At 37.9% G+C, this 21,256-nt stretch overlaps 1 non-coding gene across 1 annotated transcript; it reads left to right on the forward strand.

Annotated features, from left to right (window-relative positions):
- Positions 1-8,523: 8,523 nt before the first annotated feature.
- Positions 8,524-8,687, forward strand: LOC122802971. Its single transcript, XR_006365038.1, has one exon. It is a non-coding gene; the product is annotated as a U1 spliceosomal RNA (small nuclear RNA).
- The last annotated feature ends 12,569 nt before the right edge of the window (positions 8,688-21,256 follow it).

Genomic DNA, 21,256 nt, shown 5'->3' on the forward strand with positions numbered 1-21,256 from the left:
TAACAATTCAATATTTAGTAGAGATTGCTATGTTTTATTCCAGAGCCCCTTAGATATCTGTAACTGATTGAAAAGAGGCCTAGACTTTCCAGTCTAGATGGTTAGGATTTCTCTCTACAAGTAATGATGCACCTTGTAAATTTGTTGTATGCCTTCTAAAATCAGGAGATCACCATTCTTGTAAGAGCAAAACAACATATTCTACTCACTGATGGGTCAGAAATATGTTATGAACAACCTCAAAAGAGAGAAATTATTTCTTGTTAAAAAGTTCTTAAAAAAAAGCCAGTAGTTTGCAAGGTGCATCACTGGACATTTAAGGCATTAGTCCTATACTTAAAATTACTATATATAATAATACCTAAATCTGTATATTCTGTCAGCTTCTATAACTCATGGGAACACACGTTTTTTTTTTTTTATATTCAACCACTGGTTAACTTTTCATCCAGTTAAGTCTAATCCTTCAGCCAGCAAACAAATGCAAGTGTAGAAGTGGTCAATATCCTTTGCCGATGTAAAAACACAACCCGGTTTAATATCATCCACATACTTGGACATCCAGACATTGGATATCTTAGGAATAAATGAAAATACCAGGCTGCACAATACTGAACCTAGAATTGAGCCCTGGGTGATCCCTTTTGTTTACTTCAAGCCAACTAGGTAGCCTTACTTTGCAATCTACCACAAAGCCAGTTTGCCACCCAATGAACAATGTAGGTATAAACTTACACTTTCACATATATTTAGTTTTCGTTTTAACATCTTTCACTGAAACTAAAAAAGTTGGGTATTGTCGACATGCCTTTAAGGACATTAATAGGAAGTTTTATATTATCATATGAATATTTAACATGTTTTTAAAGTTTTTACTGCTGCAGTCTTGCTCGTGTCTTCTTTTGTATGACACAAGCGGAACCTTGCTGATGGCTTAGTTTGTGTTGTTTTGTGCATTATAGCACATATATTCTTATGTATTTCAGCGTATTTAACTTTTTAAAATATTGCTCTTTAAGAGCAGATTAAGTGATTAATTTGAATGTTTAATTGATCTAATATTTGTATAAAAAGGGTTTTAATTGGTTTAATCAATGTCTGAAGAAGGTGAAGCACTGTCTCCACCGAAAGCGCTAACCTTACCAGTTTTTAATAAAAGTTTGGATCCTTTTGGTTTCTTGCTCGCTTAGTTTATTTCGTTAGTTTGTTTTGTTTAAGTTTTTATTTTGGTCTTGTGATAATATGGCAAGTGAAACCGGAGCATCGTCCCAAATATTATTTACCCAGGAAGATTCAAATAATCCTAGCAGAACTGACTCTTCTGAGGTGAATGCCATCGGCAATTTAACCGCCCCTGTTCAAGTTCGGCTTGGGCGGGTCGACAGTTTAACTCAACGTATGGATAATTGCATGCAGTATGAAGGCAATATGTCGCAAAGGAGACCAGTTTTTTCTGAAGTTACCCAAAGGAATATTCCTAGCCAAGGGCAGTCCTTGGATTTGAATCACAATTCACCTCATTCCAATGATAGTCTGACCGCTTCTAGGGCGGCAACACAACAGCAAGGGAACCAGGAATTGAATAACAACATGCCACCTATTGAAACAAATTATTTTCCTTCTATGGCTAATTTTTTGAACAATAACAACTTTTTTGGGGATTATACTAACAGTGGAATTTCACAAGAATGAGAATTGGGGGTGAGTACCATCTCTATTTGCATTAATGACTTTGACTATAAACTTTACAAATGCAAAAAGCTTCAGCTCGAAATAGCATATTTGGAAGAATGCATTAATAAAAAGATAGTGCCTAAGGGGTTGCACCAGTGGCGCTACCCAGTAGGCCTAGTAGAAAACTCTGAATTTCATTGAGAACTATTAGAGCTATTTGATAAGCAGGAGTTTGAATATTTGCATTCCTTGGTTAATTATTATAAAGCTAGCATTATTAATTTAAAAGCTGAACTGGAGATTCTTGAGCATGTTATCAAAACTAACAGTGAATTTCCACGTTACAAATATGAATATGCTAGAATCTTTACTAGCATAGAAGCAACCATGGCCAAAATTTTGGTCACAAAAAAGAAAAAAATTGCTCGAGACTTGCAAGAATATGCAAATAATAGGGCATATCCACGGCCCCCCTGGAATACTCATAACCCCATTAACCAGCCAATTGACATGGAAAATGACTTCAATGAAGCTGAAGGGCTGAATAATTCTAATCACACTGAACCTATTACTCATAGAGGGGAAGATCAGCCCATACGGAGCAGTGAAAGACTCAATAATAATAATCATAACAATGTCCAGGGTAATAATTCATCCCAACAACATGGTACATCAAACAACAATGATAGTAGGCGTAATCCTGTTAATCAACAGGGTTTTCAGAGGAACCCCAATGGCCAGCAGAACAACCGGCAACAGAACAGGAATTACAGGCAAATGAGGAACATACGCAACCAACGAAGGAAATAATTATAAACATTGGACATGAACCACAAATATACACAAGCTCGGAAGGTGATTTTAAGATCTACAATTATTCAGAATTGGTAATAACACAAGATATGGTTGACTTTTTTTTCTAAAGGATTATCTTTTGTACCTGACAAGAATATAGATGTTGTTAAATCCATCATTGATTTAAAGCTTTTTGTGCATAAATTAAATCTAAACGCACTGATGGGAGTTAATTCTACTCTCACAAATTCATTGAGAGTATCTAGTCTTTTTAACTCACCATTGCACCCATGTTTGAATATTTTTGAGAAATTATGTGAAATGGATTTAAGAAATATAGCTAATAGTAAACATCACTTAATTAATAACAATGTCAATATTATGCCACATGAATTTCAATTTTTGAATTTGTTGAATGAATGTAATACCAGAGTGATGAGAACTGATAAGGGTGGAGGGCTGTTTTTTATGCATCAGTAAGAATACAACAACAGCATGTTTAAACATCTCAACACAACAGCTTATACACAAGTGAGTATCAGTGAAGTCAATACTGCATATAAAAAGATTAGAGCTATGCTAGATGACTTATTTTTAGAAGGCTTCACTGACATTGATGTACACCAATACCTTACAATGATTGCACCCAAGATACCAGCCCTCTTTGGTACACCCAAAATTCATAAAACAACTATTCACCCTCCCTTCCGACCTATTGTTGATGGAAGGGGGTCAATCACTTATAGTTGTGCAAAATTAATTGACAGTATTCTTAAGCCTTTAATTGAGCAAGAACAACAAATTTACAGGGATTCATGGAGTTTTTTGGACAATATGAGTAAACTAGAATATCAAGAAAATTCTTGTTTCCTTACCATCGATGTCAAAGATTTATATACCATAATACCTCAAGAATTAGGGCTTGAATGGATCAGGGAGTTCATGGTAATAAGACGTTTAGAGGAAAAGACCATATATTTAGTGGAAACTTTACTTGAGTATGTCCTTACTAATAACTTCATGATCTTTGATGGGAATTATTATCTTCAGAACACTGGGGTAGCAATGGGCTCCCCCTGTGAGGCCAGTTTTGCCAACTGTATTATGGCCCACTGGGAGAAAACTTTATTATTCAACAACATTCTATTCCAACAAAATGTCTCTTGGTACACTAGATACCAAGATGACATGTTTCTTATTTGGAAAGGACCTAAATCATTGGTCCCAGCTTTTATTTCCACCATAACACAAATGACCAATTTTTTTGAGTTCACATATACCCTAGGGACAGCTAGTATTTCTTTCTTGGACATCAATCTAAGTAAGGACTTCACTAATTCAAAATATAAGAGTACTATCTTTAGAAAATCCACCTATTCAAATGCATATTTGCATTTTACTAGTAGCCATCCCAACCATCAAAACAAAGACTTGTTAAAGGGCAAATGGTTAGGGCAGCTAGAATGATCTCTGAAGACATAGATTTTGTTAACGAATGTCACCTTATGCAGTCCATGTTTATTAATAGAGGATATCCTCAACCTCTAGTTACTGAGATTTTTTAGAGGTAAGCTATAAGCGTAAGACTGGACATTTTAAACCTTTGTTACATAGCTGTTCAGCGCAAGAAACAGAGAACATCAATAGAGAACAAAGTATGACTGCTAAGGGTAAAGTGGAACATCATTATAGGACCAATTTTCTATGTACCTATTCTTTTGAACATTCTAGTATAAGGGAAATGTTGAACAAAAATTGGGCAATTATTATGGAGGATAGTACACTACTAAAATTTTAGGGGGTAAGCCTAGAATAACATATGGGAGAGGCGACAATTTAAAAACCTTGTTGGAAAGAAAGAAGAAACCTAATAAGAAAAAAACCACAAGGCATGCTTAAATGTGGTTCATGTCAGCAATGTAGACATATATTAATAAATAATAAAGTTACAATAAGGGATAAGACTTATTACAGTAAAGATAAATTCAATTGTGAAACTAAGTGTGTTGTATATGCAGCCTGTTGTGACCAATGCATTGCATATTATATAGGTAAAACTGAGAGAAAAATAAAACAGCGTATTTATGAACATCAATACACCATAAGTAAAAATGATTTAAACAATGCATTGGCCAGGCACATAAAAAAAAACCCCGGACCACAAGTTTAAATTTTTTATTTTACAACAAAGGTTGGTTGACATTAGGGGAGGACCATGGCAACTACTCTTAGAAATAGATGAATTAACATGGCAAATAAGAACTATGGCACATGTTTCACCAGGTTTAAATGAATATGTGACCATAATAAGTATTCTTAAATTATTGGCCATGAATAGATAAACACATTGAATAATGTAATATATATATATATATATATATATATATATATATATATATATATATATATATATATATATATATATAAAACATAAAATATAAAATGTCACACATTAATTACAACATTTGATATAAGTAGATATATATACACACTATTTATAATATAGTGATATTAAATAGGTGTTAGCTTGCCTTTTTGTATATTAGGGCATGTATCTAAGCGCCCACTAAAAGATTATTAATACTAACAACAACAAATGTTTATAGTAGGATACCATAGTTGTAAATAATTTTACAAGATCTATATTAGCCTTTATGGGAATTTGTGTACTATAATAATGGATTTGGCATTATTAGTTGATTTTAAACAACGTAACTTGGGATTCTCATTTTCATTTGGGCAATAATAAAATACGATACACAATGTTTTTGCTTAGTGTCTTAGCATAAGGGTAACATTTGAAAAATATTACATTTAGTACATTAGTACAAATGTTGACATTGATATTCAGAATATATTTAGTTTTCGTTTAACATCTGTCATGGAAACTAAAAAAGTTGGGTATTGTCGACATGCCTTTAAGGACATTAATAGGAAGTTTGATATTATCATATGAATATTTAACATGTTTTTAAAGTTTTTACTGCTGCAATCTTGCTCATGTCTTCTTTTGTATGACATGAGCGGAACCTTGCTGATGGCTTCGTTTGTGTTGTTTTGTGCATTATAGCACATATATTCTTATGTATTTCAGCGTATTTAACTTTTTAAAATATTGCTCTTTAAGAGCAGATTAAGTGATTAATTTGAATGTTTAATTGATCTAATATTTGTATAAAAAGGGCTTTAATTGGTTTAATCAATGTCTGAAGAAGGTGAAGCACTGTCTCCACCGAAAGCGCTAACCTTACTAGTTTTTAATAAAAGTTTGGCTCCTTTTGGTTTCTCGCTTGCTCAGTTAATTTCGCTAGTTTGTTTTGTTTAGCTTTAATTTTTGTCTTGAAAAAGTCCACCAGGTTTAACAGGCATGATTTCCCTTTGACAAATCCAAACTGAGAAGGGCCAAGTTTTTGGAGATTACATATATCTTTGTTGATAAAGTTCATGATGATTCACTCCATGGCCTTGCAGATAAGGCTAGTCAGGCTAATAAGTCTATCGTGTCTGGGGTCAGTGGAAGCACTACCTTTGTGCAAGGGTATAATGGTGGCCATTTTCCAATCAGCTGGGGTAAAGTTGGTGCTTAGACTATGATTGAAAAGAGATCCCAATGGTATTGCTAATTATTGTTGAAGCCTATGTAGGATGCACCCTGGGATGGTATCATGTCCCGTAGATGCTATGTTCCAGCCTTAGATAGGTCATTAATGAACTTCTCTTTAGAGAAACAATGTAAGGGACAGGTGGCAGGGATGTCATGAGGTATGTGTAGTGGGGACAGAGGCGTGAAGTTTTCACAGAACCTGTCGACCAACAGGTTAGCCATGTCCACAGGCTCAGTATATGTGGTATCATTAACTACCAGTTTGGCACAAATCTGGGCCTTTCCTTTCAGGTTATGGATGTAACTAAAGAATGCCTTATGGTTGTCTTTAGTTAAGAAAGGTAATTTGAATTCATAGTTTTCTTTGGAGGGCTTCACAAAAAGTATTAACCACTTGTTTAATCCAATGAAAGAGTGTTTCCATATTTACATGTTTACGTATTATGAGTCACCATTATCCTGCTTCTGTCAGAAGTTACTTGGCCCCTGTCTCCCTCTCCACCTGTCTATGCATCTTCTCCCTAATGTGTCATTAGTCTTTCTCCTCTGCATTTGTGCAATGTCTGATGATGAGCACTGACTGCAACTTAGGGTAAATTGAAATACACAGCTTATGGTAAAATCTTGGGAGTTTTTGCCTTTGACTGCATTACTTTGGTGCCCTTCGTACTACTGACTTTAGCTATGTACACTCAGGCTAATCTTTTGTTGAACAAGCTGAATTTACAATATACAGTTGTCATGAGGGTAATGAGGAGTAATACATGCATTCTCCTTTTCTGCTATCTGTTGTTATATTTGAACTTTGTGAAGTAGGAGTTCCTATGTGGTGTGGTTAGACAATATGCAAAGCTGTAGTGAATCCAGATGTATGCCACAGTGTTCTTGAATGTTTTGTAGGATTCCTGTGGGTGTAACTGTTGCCTACACATTTTCTTAACAAAGCCTTGCCGTGCTGCTCTAGTAATGTGCTTGTGCCCTGTTAAGAATGCTGTCATATAAAGATACTGCCTGAATAATTATGATGATAAAACAAACAGTAACACAACAGAATATGTAAAGAAATGAACCATAAAGTAATGCCTTACTATGTTTGTATGCATATTCCTGTCACCAACTGCCCACCTCTGCACACCCCTTGTGTGTCATCAAATAAAGCTCTCTGATTCCAACAGCTGTCCTTAAGCCATGTTTCCAAAAGCAATAATATGCTTGGTCCTTAATGCGTATCAGAATACACCTATGTCATACATATCAGTATTGAAGAACAGCAACTGTCTTGGCAAATTTGAAAATCATGACACCTGAAATATGACCATAACTTATATCTGTTCAGATTTAGACATGGTGGTATATGTATACTGCTTATTTGCAGGAAGGTTAGCACAGAGCTCGATAGAATACTGTTAATTCTCATACTAAATTTGGTACCTCAAGATATGATTATGCATGCACTAATACTTTGCCATCAACAGCACAAATGAGCTTGCCAGCACTGCACTTCAAGCAGAGAGTAAAACATATTTGCAACAAATAATTCTTTGTGTACGTTATCCAGCTTCTGTATGTCTTTATTGAATTTTGAAACCAAGGTATCTGGATTTCGGAGAGATGTCGACTCAAGTCAGTCTGCTACTGTATATCTGCACTTCAGCAGTAACACCTGCAGCTGTGTTGCAATGGTGTGTAAACTTTTCACACTTAATCCTTCACTGTTATTCTGTAGTGCACTGTCATATTTGCGAAGTGTCTATATTGTCAAGGCACACTGTGCAAGCATAAGAAAAGACAATTTACAGTGGTACTATAAATGTTTATTTGCATGCAATTGCCCCAGAGTGAACTGACATGAATGCCTGCTTGATAATTCACTGTTTTTAAATTGTGATTGTCATTGACACCCATATTGTGAAACAGATGCATATCTTTCATAGTAACACAATTCATGTGACTGACAGTATACAGATGTTAGCAAAGAAGTATGCCATTGCATGGGACAAGCACAGTGCAGTTATGATGGCCTGTCCTCACACAGATGCATTTGTCCCAAAACATTTGATGCACACTACCACATGTTCCAAACAATTAAGTTTTAAAAATTACAAATGAGCACGTTTACATTGTTAAAGGCAGACTTCTGTACTAATAGTGTTCTTCAGATTTTGTGACTAGATAAGAAGGATGTTCAATTCTCACAGCTGTGAACTTTTGTGTGTGTTGGGGGTTCTAGTGGCAGGTAAATAGTTCCTCAGTGTCAAATCTGATGTGTCCAACTCCACTCAGGAGAATACATTTAACATTGGACACAGCTCCCTCTGCATCCTCTCTGCAACACATTGATAGGGTCATCATGTCAAAAGTATACTTTCACCCCTTAAGAGTCAGACTTCTCCTGTGGCACTTGCAACTAATACTGTGTACTCTACATCATGTAATTAAATCAGTACTAAATAGTTATCTGGCATGGGGAACACCATGATCAATAAAATGGTTTACCCAGGGGGAGGCTCTTCAATTGCACTTCAACTGGATTGCCCCCTGTAAATTTACCAAATGTGGGACACTCAACTCCATAATTTATAATAGTGGGGGGCTATATACACACTGTTTTCTGGGGTTGAGTTTGGCATAATGGTTAAAGCCTTTGCCTCACAGAAACAAGGTATAGGATTTGATTCTGATGTCATACTATTGACTAGGCTTAAAATGGCCCTTTAGGATAGTTAGCCTAGTATTCACCTATGAAGTTAGGATATACAAATCTCACAGAGGTGAATTTTGTGTGTGTGGGTGTGTGTGGATGCAACATCAGGTACATAAAGTTTCCTGAACAGGCACACTGTATCAACTTCCAGTCATGGTAAAAAGTTAACCTGGGTGAGTATTCTACTATCCCCTTTACCACAAACATCTTCTCTGCAAAACAATGATTAGGTCATTGTCAAAAGCGCACTCTCTCCTCTTAAGAGTAAGACTTCCCCATGGTGCTTGCAGCTGATACTGTGTTCTCTAGATTGTGTAACTAGATAGGTAAGAGGTTCAAATTTCACAGCTGGTGAACTTCTGTGTGTGGCTTCAATGTCGGGTATATATAGCTCACTGAAGAGATGTATTGTATCAACTTCAAGGCAGGGGTGGATTTTTACATGGGTGAGGATGTCCTCATTCCCTTATCACATTTTTATCACAAACATCTATGTATCACACTAATGAGGTCATCATGTCAAAAGTGCACTCTCTGTCCTTACAAATCTGGCTTCTAATGTAGCACCTGCAGCTAATTCTGTTCTACAGATTATGTAATAAGATAGATAGGGGGTTCAAATCCAACCTTGGCTAAATAAGGTGACTGTGCGTACTGTCATATACAGTTGTGTCCATGACTTCACCCCTTATGTAAACTTCCACTTAGGTACTTTCAATGCTGGAGGGCTACCCTATAAATTTGTATTACCCCCAGGCAACACCCAGTTTTGCAACCACTACGGTTTAATCACACTATCAAAAATTAACTACATCCCAATAGTATGAGTATTCTTATGATGCTGGCTATTGGTTCTGTGTCCTCTATTCTAGATAAGTACATAGGGAGGATGTTTGTGTCTAGCAGTCTTTGACTACAGTACATGTCTGTTTGTCTGCCATGCTGTGTACTGAGGTTTCTAATACATGGAGATGCATAGTGTTACTGAGCACTTGAACCATGCTCATACCTTTTAAGTGAACATCAGTGTATGAAGAATGGTAATGTCATCCATACAAATGTATGCAGTCACAATTGTAAAACAACATCTCATTTGGTTTGGGTGATTCAGGCTGTGTTCTCTGCCTTGTAATCATCAGTTGTCTGCTCAAATCCAGTTATTACTCCTTAGACTCTTGTGTCAGTCTGACTGTGAATGTGCATGTAGATAACAATGTTGTCACCCAGCTATCTTCTGTGTGCATGTATAGCTGGGGATTCCTTTTACAAGAATTTATGCTCATTTTCACACATAAATGCTTTATCCAATAATGATGATGATGCCACGAGATGACAGTTGGCTTTCCCATGGGAACTGCTAAGGATTTTCCTGTGTCATGAAAACATCAGGGAATGTTCTGTATGCTGTTGGCTTAGTAATGCATGTTTTGGAATCTATGATTATACACATATTGTGAATAAGTTCTATTATTCCGTCACAGTGGCAACTGCATTACCTATCTCATGTGTTTGGGTATACCCTGCAGCATGCAATTTTGTGTGAGAAAGAGACATGTAGCAGCAGTCCTTTAAAGAAAATACAGGCACATATATCCCTTGCAGTAACAGCATGATGTAATGGCTTTAAATACCCAACTATCTCACAGTTGTAACATCAGTTGCACTGTGGTATGTTCATTCTACACAATATCAAATAGCTTTTGTCATCCCATAATCACATTGAAAACCCATGTTGCCTGCTATAAATATTGTGTGTCCTAATGCTGTTATGCATGAGTGACATCCACAACAGTTATAATGTGTACAATTATAGTGGGAGAAACCTCGCCATCCCTTTTATCTCATACAGACTGTTTGCAACATAATCATATGATGCAATGATTTCACATAGGTGGAATGTCAGCTCTTTGTTAAGACTTACATTGAGGAACATGTCATTCATGCACATGTCATTATTTGGTAGACTTACATAGATTGCTATTCAATTCCAGCAAAGGGTAATATTCTGTATATGTACTGACATTATGCCAACAACACTGCATGAAGCTATTATTCTCAATTTGTACTTTGGAGAAAGAAATACAAAGTAATTTTGTAATATCCTGCCAGTGAAACAGTTGTTCTGTGAATGTTGGATGTGAGTGCTGCAGTGGCGCATGTATAGTATTTCTACATAGGCAGGGTATTATTTCAATTGTGGGACTTTTTGTACAAAACAACAGGCATAGCTTCACTAGGTGATAAGCATTGCTATTGCACTGCTCACAGTTTTGTGACCTCCTTGTCATCATTCTGACAAAATCATATTGTACAAATTATCCAAAACTATCCTTTACTACTTCAAATATTCATTTAATTTATTTGTGAAAAGATTAATTGTTATGTTGTGTGGTAAATGCAGTCAGTACCCACCTCTGCTGAGTGTCTAGTATGACAGGCAGGGTTTTAAATCTGCTAACATCTTGTCTGTCACATAACTGTGTCAGTCAGAAGTGACTTAGGCAAAGGAAGTATTTATGGCACAGTCAAAGGGCAACATTTTTAAGCTATTACCCTTCAAGGTAGGGAATTCATACCCATTACAATAAGGAAGCGCCATAAGCTATTTCTGTGGCATCACAGGTTGATATGCAGCTTTCTCGTATCTGTCTTGGCATGTATATGAGTCTGGCAAAATGTAAATGTTGAGTATGTCATTAACTGTTTTAAAGACATTAGTTAATTTCCAAAAAATCCACTGTACTACATGTCTTCCTCAAAACATTTATGTATTATTCTATTTGAGCGCTTTCGTCAATTTTTAACTATGACTTCTTCAGAATAAAATCAAGTTACACTCAGAGTCTTATGTAACCAGTGTAATAAATCAATTAAAAAAACACTTGTAGAATGTACATCCACTTTTAAAGTTACAGGCTCCCTTAATGCATTTTACTAGCAAGTCATGTAAATTTTTACCATAGATGTTGTATCTCTTTATATATATATATTCAAAACCAAGAATAAATAAAATCAATAACATTCTTGCCATGGTTGTAAGAGACATTAAATATTTAAATGCAGAAGTCTGCTTTTAATTTAAAAAAACTGCTAAGTGAGACCATATCTTTAAGCCCTGGGCTAGTGGTGGCATTGACCCTCAATATCCATAATAGTTTTTATACTCCAGCATATGGTCAATAGGGCCACCCCTTTCATCTGTGATGATCTGTTCAAGAACTATAAACTTGAAATAGTGACCTGGGTAAGGTTTAATATGTTTGGCTAATGCATTTGTGATGTTACATTTGTCTTTGTTGTTTACAGAAAGGACACCAGCATCAAGAATATTCTTGAAATAAATCCACCTAGTAGTACCACCGGTAGACTAGGAAAAATGACAAAATGTGGGCAGTGCATGCAGTGTAAGCATATACTAGGGGGACACAGGGTTTTACTCAAAGGTTATGGATGGGTTAGATTATTTCAGAAACACAATTGTGGTAGTAAAAAAGTCATTTATGTCAGCATTTGTCAGACTTGTTCATGCTTCTATATCGGAAAAACCAAAAATGCTTTTAGAACTCACATTTACCAGCATGTTTATGATATAGACAAATGTAACATCAGTCTTTAAACACCCTGTGCATATGGTGATACCTGTGCCACATCCCTGTCATCCATACCATCGATGTAGGGATAGGCTACTACGGTTGTGATGCACAGGTTGAATGTACTAAGGTTTAGCAATGTAATGCTGTGTAACATGTTTTCAGCTGGAAACTTTAATGCTTACATGTCAAGACATGTAGCTGTCCAGCCATGATGCATTATAGCTGTTGTTAACACTGACTGATTGTGGTCTCCATAATGTATTCAGTTTGTGTTGTAGGTGTCAATGTGTCAGCAGGATGTTGGTCTGCTGTTGTTTCCTACAAGTGGCATGGCACTGTGGTGATACATTGACTGTGTTGTATCCTGGGTACAGCTGAACACAAGTAACAGGTCTGTATAACAGTTACTCCATGTGTCACATGGCTGATAGGTCTGAGGGGTGTATACAGGTGAGTGCATGGTGGCTGATGTCAGCAGCCCTTCTACAGTGGACAATGGTAAGTGTACTGGGTTGCACACACCAAATGTTTGTGTATAAGACACACACACACAGAGGCTTTGGTGTTGATGCAATACACAAAGAATACTGCACACATGGATGTACTTAATTTTGCAGTGAACCCATTTTAGCCTATGTAATTCTATCAAGACAAAATAGGCAAAACATCACATCAGTAAATAATCAGTCTGCTAGTTTAATGTCATTGATGATGGTACTGGCAGGGTATATGTCCTCTTCCCCAATGTAGTGCAATCCTGGAGTTAGTAAACATAGGTGTGCTGGTGTGGGTGGCACAGCCCTCCATTTTGGAGGGTGTGGGCTGACGTAGAACCGCATATAGTGTGAGTGACAACTACTTAACCTGATAACATAAACTGTATACAGTATTACAGCAGACTAAGTGGGGGGATACACACAACAATAACCCTAATGAGGGTGGCTGTGCCCACAACATCCACACCCAACCATATATACCAACTCCAGTATCACTGTCCAGCTGTACAGTGTAGAAGAGGGCATTTACACATCTACTACTAGTTTTGATGGAATGAATTTCCACAAGATGATTCCTTTGAAATATTAGCATTTGCCAGTCAGTTCTCAGGCAGATGACCTCTGGGACATGTATTTTCTGCAAACTGAAGTATATCCCTTTAAATACATGCACACTTACTTGGCAACGCTGAGAGTAAAACCCCTACCTAGGTACCTATTGCTACTAATTGAGCACATCACACAGCTTTTAGGATGTGGTATGTCCTGAGTTTCTTCTTAAGTGAAGAACATCACCAGGCCTTGTACTGTATGGTAATGGGGGATGTACTGGGTGTTAATGAACAATACATAGTATGACATACTGTCATATACACATTGACAAACACATAACAGTCATAGACACATCTGAGAGACCTGGGTTTATCAGTGCTAACTACCTTATCAGTGAGTCCATTCTGTTACAGATAATTTGCACACAGCACATGCATCATTGGGATGGGTAGTGTAATCAGTTACCTGTATTATTGATGGTGACAGTGGTCCTCATACAGTGGGCCCTGGGACATGTACTGTGGGAACCATGGTGTAAAGACAGTATACCCAGCACCCACACACCACATTGGATATTTTACTCACTGAAACCCATGATAATACTTTGACATACCCACAATCACACATTGACCAGGACTGCAATACAACCCCCTGTCTATCCCAAGAGTGCTACTACAGGGATATGCATCTATTTCACATGCCAAGGGATAGTAGGGTGAGGGACTGTCATGGCTCTCCTAATGTCAGCAACATCATTATCCCTTATAATATAAGGCAAGGTGTATTGTATTTGGAGAATATGGCCTCAGAATGCTGTATCCTACAAATATACATGCTTGCACACACATACACACACTTGCCAGGACTCAGAGGGTAACCCGTGCCCATCTACCCATTTGTACAACAGGGTTGTGCTGGTACTGCAAGCTCCAGGTAGTCCACAGGGTGAAGAGTGTAACAAGGTACATTTAATGTCCATTACAGCAGTAGCCATTTCTAACTATGGCAATGGAGACTGTAGTGGGTAAGAAGGTCCTCAGGGTATTATCAACTACAAGTTTACAAACACACAGACACTGTTATTCACAGTAATGCACAGTGACACATTTGGCATTATTAGGGTTCATAAGTGCAGGTGTTCTTAGGTGTGTACCAAGATAATGTCCATGGATAGATGAGAAGAGTAGGGGATGTGGTACAATGATATCATGCCACCTGACATTTGTCAGCAGGCCATCTATCAACTGATGCCAATTGAGTGATCCCCTGGGAGATAGTTAAATGCAGCATCCAATCATATGATTGTCTCTTGCTGAGGGCCAGTGAGGTGCTCCAATTGATATGTATGCAACATATATTACATAACATGGCCAGTGTCTGGGTTGGAGACCTGTACCCAAACATGTTCTGTTGACTGTGGTAATCTAGTTGAGGTATCCATGGCATGTAATGCATACAATGTGGGGTTTCCTAGCTGTGGCATTTATAACACAGCTGGGCAGACATGTCAGTGTCAGTCAAGCATAGATTGCCTGTAAGCAGCCAAGATGGATACCTGACACCTGCATATCTGTACAGAGGACAGACAGAAATCAGCTAGCCAACAGGTTATGCATTATAATAAATGTTTTGACAGACAGACATCTGACACTGATAGGCATGCCATTACTACACAACAGCAGCCCTCAATGACATGTCCTATACACATAGTAGTCTACAGTTAATATCCACATATCAGATCAATATCCAGCAGCAAATACTTAATAACACACAGCTCACACACCAAGAACACGATAGTCAGTACTCTTTGCATGCAAGGGTGTATGGCTCCAGTACTACAATCTGCAATCTGCTCTTACTTGGTAAAGCACTGTTAACAGTAGTAATACAATGATACAATACATGCAAGTGTGACTGAATATAATCTGGGATACTACCTATGTAAGAAACACATACAAAGAGAAAAGATTGTTGTACTAGCCATATATACTCATGTCCCATACAGTATACTCACACCCCTTGTTACTGTAATGACAGCACATAGAAGCATGTTATGTACATGGAGTTAAATGCACTTATTAAATATGTCATTACCTTGCTATTTTCTCAGTCTGGAATGTGATCACTGGTAACCAAGGCTAAGTTATGCTTAAATGTAAATGCTAAGCACATTTGCTCAGTGGTAAGCGAAGCTAACATGGTGTAAGCGCCTTTTCGTTTAACCGTACGTTACCACTGCTTACCATTGGGCAAACCCACACATACCCACATAAAGCTGCTCAAAACTGCCTAACCACTCTATATCCAACAGTCCTTGTTCTGCTTAGCAACAAAATAAACAAGCTATCCTTCAACACAGGACCCTCCACACTATAATCACAGCTGTTAACCACTATGCCATCACAGCTGAGAAAACATTTGTTGTTTTTTCAAATATATCTGTCAGTACACATACTGAATAGTAGTGAACAACTGCTTTGACTTCTACAATTGTGTAGTACTTGTTAGTGAAAATAGTGTTGAATCAGTATGTTGTTATATCTAAGTATACACATATCAGATAAATATGGTGGGATACATCTGGGAAGGTATGTGCAACAGTCATGTTTATACATAACAAGGATATTGATATATATATATATATATATATATATATATATATATATATTACATGTGTAGATATATGTATACATGCACATGCACACATATATATTTAAATGTATATTTATATATATATATATATATATATATATATATATATATATATATATATATATACATATGTATATATGTATGTGTGTGTGTGTGTGTGTGTGTGTGTGTGTGTATGTATATGTATATACATTATATATATATATATATATATATATATATATATATATATATATGTATATGTGTATATATCTATATATATATATATATATATATATATATATATATGTATATATATACACATACATACATACATGTTTATCTAGATATATATATATATATATATATATATATATATATATATATATATATATATATGGGTCTACTTCAGAAGATCGACAGACCATTTGATCGACATTCATTTGGTCGACAACCGGTATTCAAGGCACTTAACAGGGATTTGCCCCCTCCCCAATGTTGTGTGACCCTGGAGTTGATATATATATATATATATATATATATATATATATATATATATATATATATATATATATATATATAGTTAGGGGGTGGGGGGCACAGCCCCCCACTTTGGGGGTTGTGGGGGGCAAAGCCCCCCCTATTTTCATTTAAAAGCAGGAAAACACAAGAAAAACTACACATTTTAAACAGAAATAGGTGGAGGCCTTCACCACCCACACCCCCCAATGTGGGGTGTTGTGCCTCCACACCCCCCCTAATTATATATATCAACTCCAGGGTCACACAACATTGAGGATGGGGGGCAAATCCCTAAATGCCTTGAATACTGGTTGTCGACCAAATGAATGTCAATCAAATGGTCTGTCGATCTTCTGAAGTAGACCCATAGATATATATATATATATATATATATATATATATATATATATATATATATATAAAGATATATAATATACATATATATATATATATATATATATATATATATTTATAAAACATATGCCCATAACATATACTGGAGTCATACCTCAGCACCAATAGTCACAACCTCTTAGTGCAAGGGGATGTAATGTAAGTATTCAAGTATAAATGTAGAATGTTGCTACAGTAACAGGGGTTGTGTTAACAGACATTTTGTGTGGGAAGTCACTTCTGATACTGACATGTACGCCATCGGTTCCTGACAGAAATCATAAGATCATCATAGTAAAGTACCACACAAATCACAGTAATGACCCTGTGGAATACAGCAGAGATATGACCAATAAACATGGACAGTGTGACACAATCTGGTCAGTCCAGAGGTATACACAGAACTCCTTAGTGCAAGATGTTTGGACCAAGCCTGACAAAGTGGATGTTTACAGCCATGTAAATGGGAATATTATTTTATTTATTATTTATTTATTTCACATTTGTTAACTGGGATAGTCCAGCTGGATATATGTCCATTTTCAGTGGAGGCTCAGGGAGAAAAGCTCCAAAGAGACAATTTTTACAGAACATACAGACAAACTTGGGTACATATTTCATCTAGATCCATAAGGGTATCTAGTTATTGACACTTATAGGTATATACTACAGATACTTAAGTTACAAACTGCAGACAGATACATTTTACAATAGTCATTAAACAATTTTACATTGTTCATACTAACACTGTCATATGTATGTTATCATACCTTTGATGTGGTGTACATTTATATGCAAGTAACAGATAGGACTCTAGTTTAGGACAATGGTTACAATAGTACTGTAGTGGACCCGGCATTAGTCTGGAGTTGAGCAGGGACATAACCATTTGTTGCTGAGGTAGTTGTAGATAGCTTTTTTAAATGTAGGTAGTGAGATAATCAGGGATAAGGATGTAGGCAGGGAGTTCCAGATTTTGGCCACATAAGAAGAGTAAAGGGAGTCTCCAGCATGGTTGCTGGATCTAGTAACAGTTAACTGTAATTTGTCAGTTGAGCGGAGTTGCTTAGGACAGGAATATTGTTGGACAATGTTAGCCAGTGAGGGTATATATTTTGTTGATGGAGTATCTTGTGAGTAGTAACCAGCTGATTATAAATAAGTAAGTTACATCACAACTAGATATCACAAAAATACTGGAATAGATAAGCTCACACAGTTGATTCATTCACACACTCCTGTCTGCCCTAACACATATTAACCAGAAGAACAGAGATCCCAAGCCCACATAATTCCCACTATTTAGAGACATACATCTTTACAGCATCCCACTGCTTTGTCAGACATACACATCAGTTATGGTGGCCAGGCAACAGTACATCTAACAAATATCTGGACATAACATCACACTAGGTAAATACACTGAGCTGCTAGGCATGTCACAAAGCACTGTGTAAATACAGGCAGACTCCCACAACACTGACCCAAGTTTCCTATGGGGGAATACACATGTATTTGCAAATATAGCAGGCACTACAGGCATGTAACAGCACGGAGTAGCAGACACCAGATTGAAAGTGCATACCCACGCTCAAATTCTAAACCTACCACCCTAGAACACAAAAAAGGAAAAAAACTAAGGGTAATGCTGCTCAATGCCAGAAGTCTAAATCTCAAAATGCACGCACTCGAGGCCCTTCTCAGTATGGAGAACATCGATGTCTGTGCTGTGACAGAAACCTGGTTCAAGGCTCCTGAGAGCACCCCGGCGCTATCAGGTTTTACCTCATATCATGCTCCGCCCCAAAATCTGGACAATACCAAGAAAGGAGGGGGTATCCATATTCATCAAGGACACCCACACCTCAAGACTGGTGGCAACGCATCGATGCATCGGAGACCATCCAGGTGCAATTAACCATAGGCAAGACTGCTCTGCAAATTGTAGCATGTTACAGGCCACCCTCACAAACTCAGGAACCTCACATGGCCTTCCTGAAAACACTAGAGGGATAAATGTATCACCAAACACCATCATACTAGGTGACTTCAATTACCCTAATATAGACTGGGAACACTACTCAAGCCCAAACACCCTAGCCCAAAAGTTCCTGGAATTCATAAACTCAAATGCCATGGAACAACTAGTCACCATCCCCACAAGAGGAGATAACATACTTGATCTCATCATCACGAACATGGGAGCACAATGTTCAACACCGGAGGTGTACCCCTCACTGGTGAGATCAGACCACAAACTAATCTCGCTGGAGGTCCTCATCCCACCCCCACCTGAAATAAAAAGGCCACAGTAAAGAACTTCTCAAAGCCGACTTCACACTTCTAAAGACTAGTGTGGTCTCCTTTAAGGCCCCGAGGCGGAAAACAGTACTCAAGCCGCTGAATCACTTACAAATGCCTTCTACCAGCACCTGCAGGACTGCATGGATAAGGCAATCCCAAGCAAAACAAAGACTCTTTGTACCAAAGGCAAGCATCCAGTCTGGTGGACCCCAGCCATAAACAAACTCTACAACAAAAGGAGGAAGCTACTACAAGATAGAGCAAAATCCTTAAAAGGTAAGACACCCTTGATCACTATAAGTAAAAACTAAGAGCTCTCATAAAATCATCCAAAGCAAATTTCGAGAGAAAAATAGCTAAAGACTCAAAAGACAATCATAAGGCCTTCTTTAGCTATGTTAGAAACCTGGGAGGAAACTCCCAGATATGCTCAGAGCTAGTTCAAAATGATGTGAAGATTACTGATCCTACAGACATTGCCAACATACTGGCTGACAGGTTCAGTGCAAACTTCCCCTCCCCAAAGGAGAGATATCTATACCAAACGATTGCAGCCCCCAAACATCTCCAGCCCAAGTGAGAACTGCTCTCTCCAAAGCAAAAACACAGCATCCATGGGACCTGATGGTGTCCCGGCTGTGTGCTCCATGAACTCAATGAGGAATTAAACCCACAGCTAGGACAGCTGTTTAATCAAAGTCTTACCTCTGGATACGCATCCAGGAGTGGCGCACTGCAACTGTGGTACCACTTCACAAAGGCGGTGCCTCCACCGACCCTGGAAATTACCGGCCCATTAGCTTGACAAGCCTTATCTGCAAAGCCATGGAGAGGATCATAATGGACCTCATAAATAAAGACATAGGGAATTTGCAGACTTTGGATCCAACCCAGTTTGGCTTTGTCAAAGGCAGATCATGCCTTTAAACTTGGTTGACTTTTTCAAACAGTCACCAAAGCCATTGATGAGGGAAAGGCAGTCCATACAGCCTACCTCGATCTGGCTAAGGCCTTCGATACAATACCCCATTCGGGTATCATTGAAAAACTCATCAGCTTAAATGTCAACCCATACATCACAAGATGGGTTGCAAACTGGCTGAGTGACAGAACCCACAGGGTCAGAGCTGCTGGTGCCATGTCAGACTCAAAGCCTGTCACAAGTGGTGTCCCACAGGCTCAGTCCTGGGCCCACTCTTGTTTGGCATCTACTTTTCCGGTACAAGCAAACACAGGAGGGTTATGGCTGACAAAGTTTGCAGATGACTGCAAACTGGGCCATAGTAGAAAACACATCTGACACAGATATCCTTCAGAAGGGTCTCACAGAAACGGATAACTGGTGCCAGAGCCACGCCTAAAGTTAAATGCCAAAAATGCATAGTCATACCCTTCGGAAAAACAAGGTTACCCCTAGCTACCAAATAGGTGGCAATCCACTGAGCACAGAAGAAGTTATCAGGGACCTGGGGACCCAGGTTGATAGTAGTCTGTCATTCGACACCCATGTAGCTAAAGTAGTTAGGAAGACCTTCTACATTGCCCACCTTATCATGAAGGGATTCTCATCTAGATCAAGGAGGTCATAGTCTCCCTTTACTCATCACTCATCAGACCAATGATTGAGTACAATGCCCCATTCGAATGTATCTGACCCGACACTTGCAGCAGCTGGAGAGGCCACAAAGTTCCTCACCAAAAGGATAAAGGGTCTCAAAATCTGTCCTATGCTGCCCGACTGAAAGAACTCCAGCTCTATTCAGTCGCTACCGCTGCTCAGAGGTGACCTTTGCCTAACATACAAGGCCATGTCAAACCCAGATTTGATGAATATGCTTCACCTCAAAAATCTAGATCCATCAGAGCCACAAGGGGAGACTTAAACCTTGACACGGCTATTAATAGGACGTGCTGGAGGGATAGATTCATCACCCAAAGACTCCCTATGCTGTGGAACAAAATCCCGGTACATGTGAGGCAGAGCACC

This window comes from Protopterus annectens, chromosome 5.part0 (genome assembly GCF_019279795.1).
Source record: "Protopterus annectens isolate FY-2018-M chromosome 5.part0, PAN1.0, whole genome shotgun sequence".
Classification (NCBI taxonomy): Eukaryota; Metazoa; Chordata; order Ceratodontiformes; family Protopteridae; genus Protopterus; species Protopterus annectens.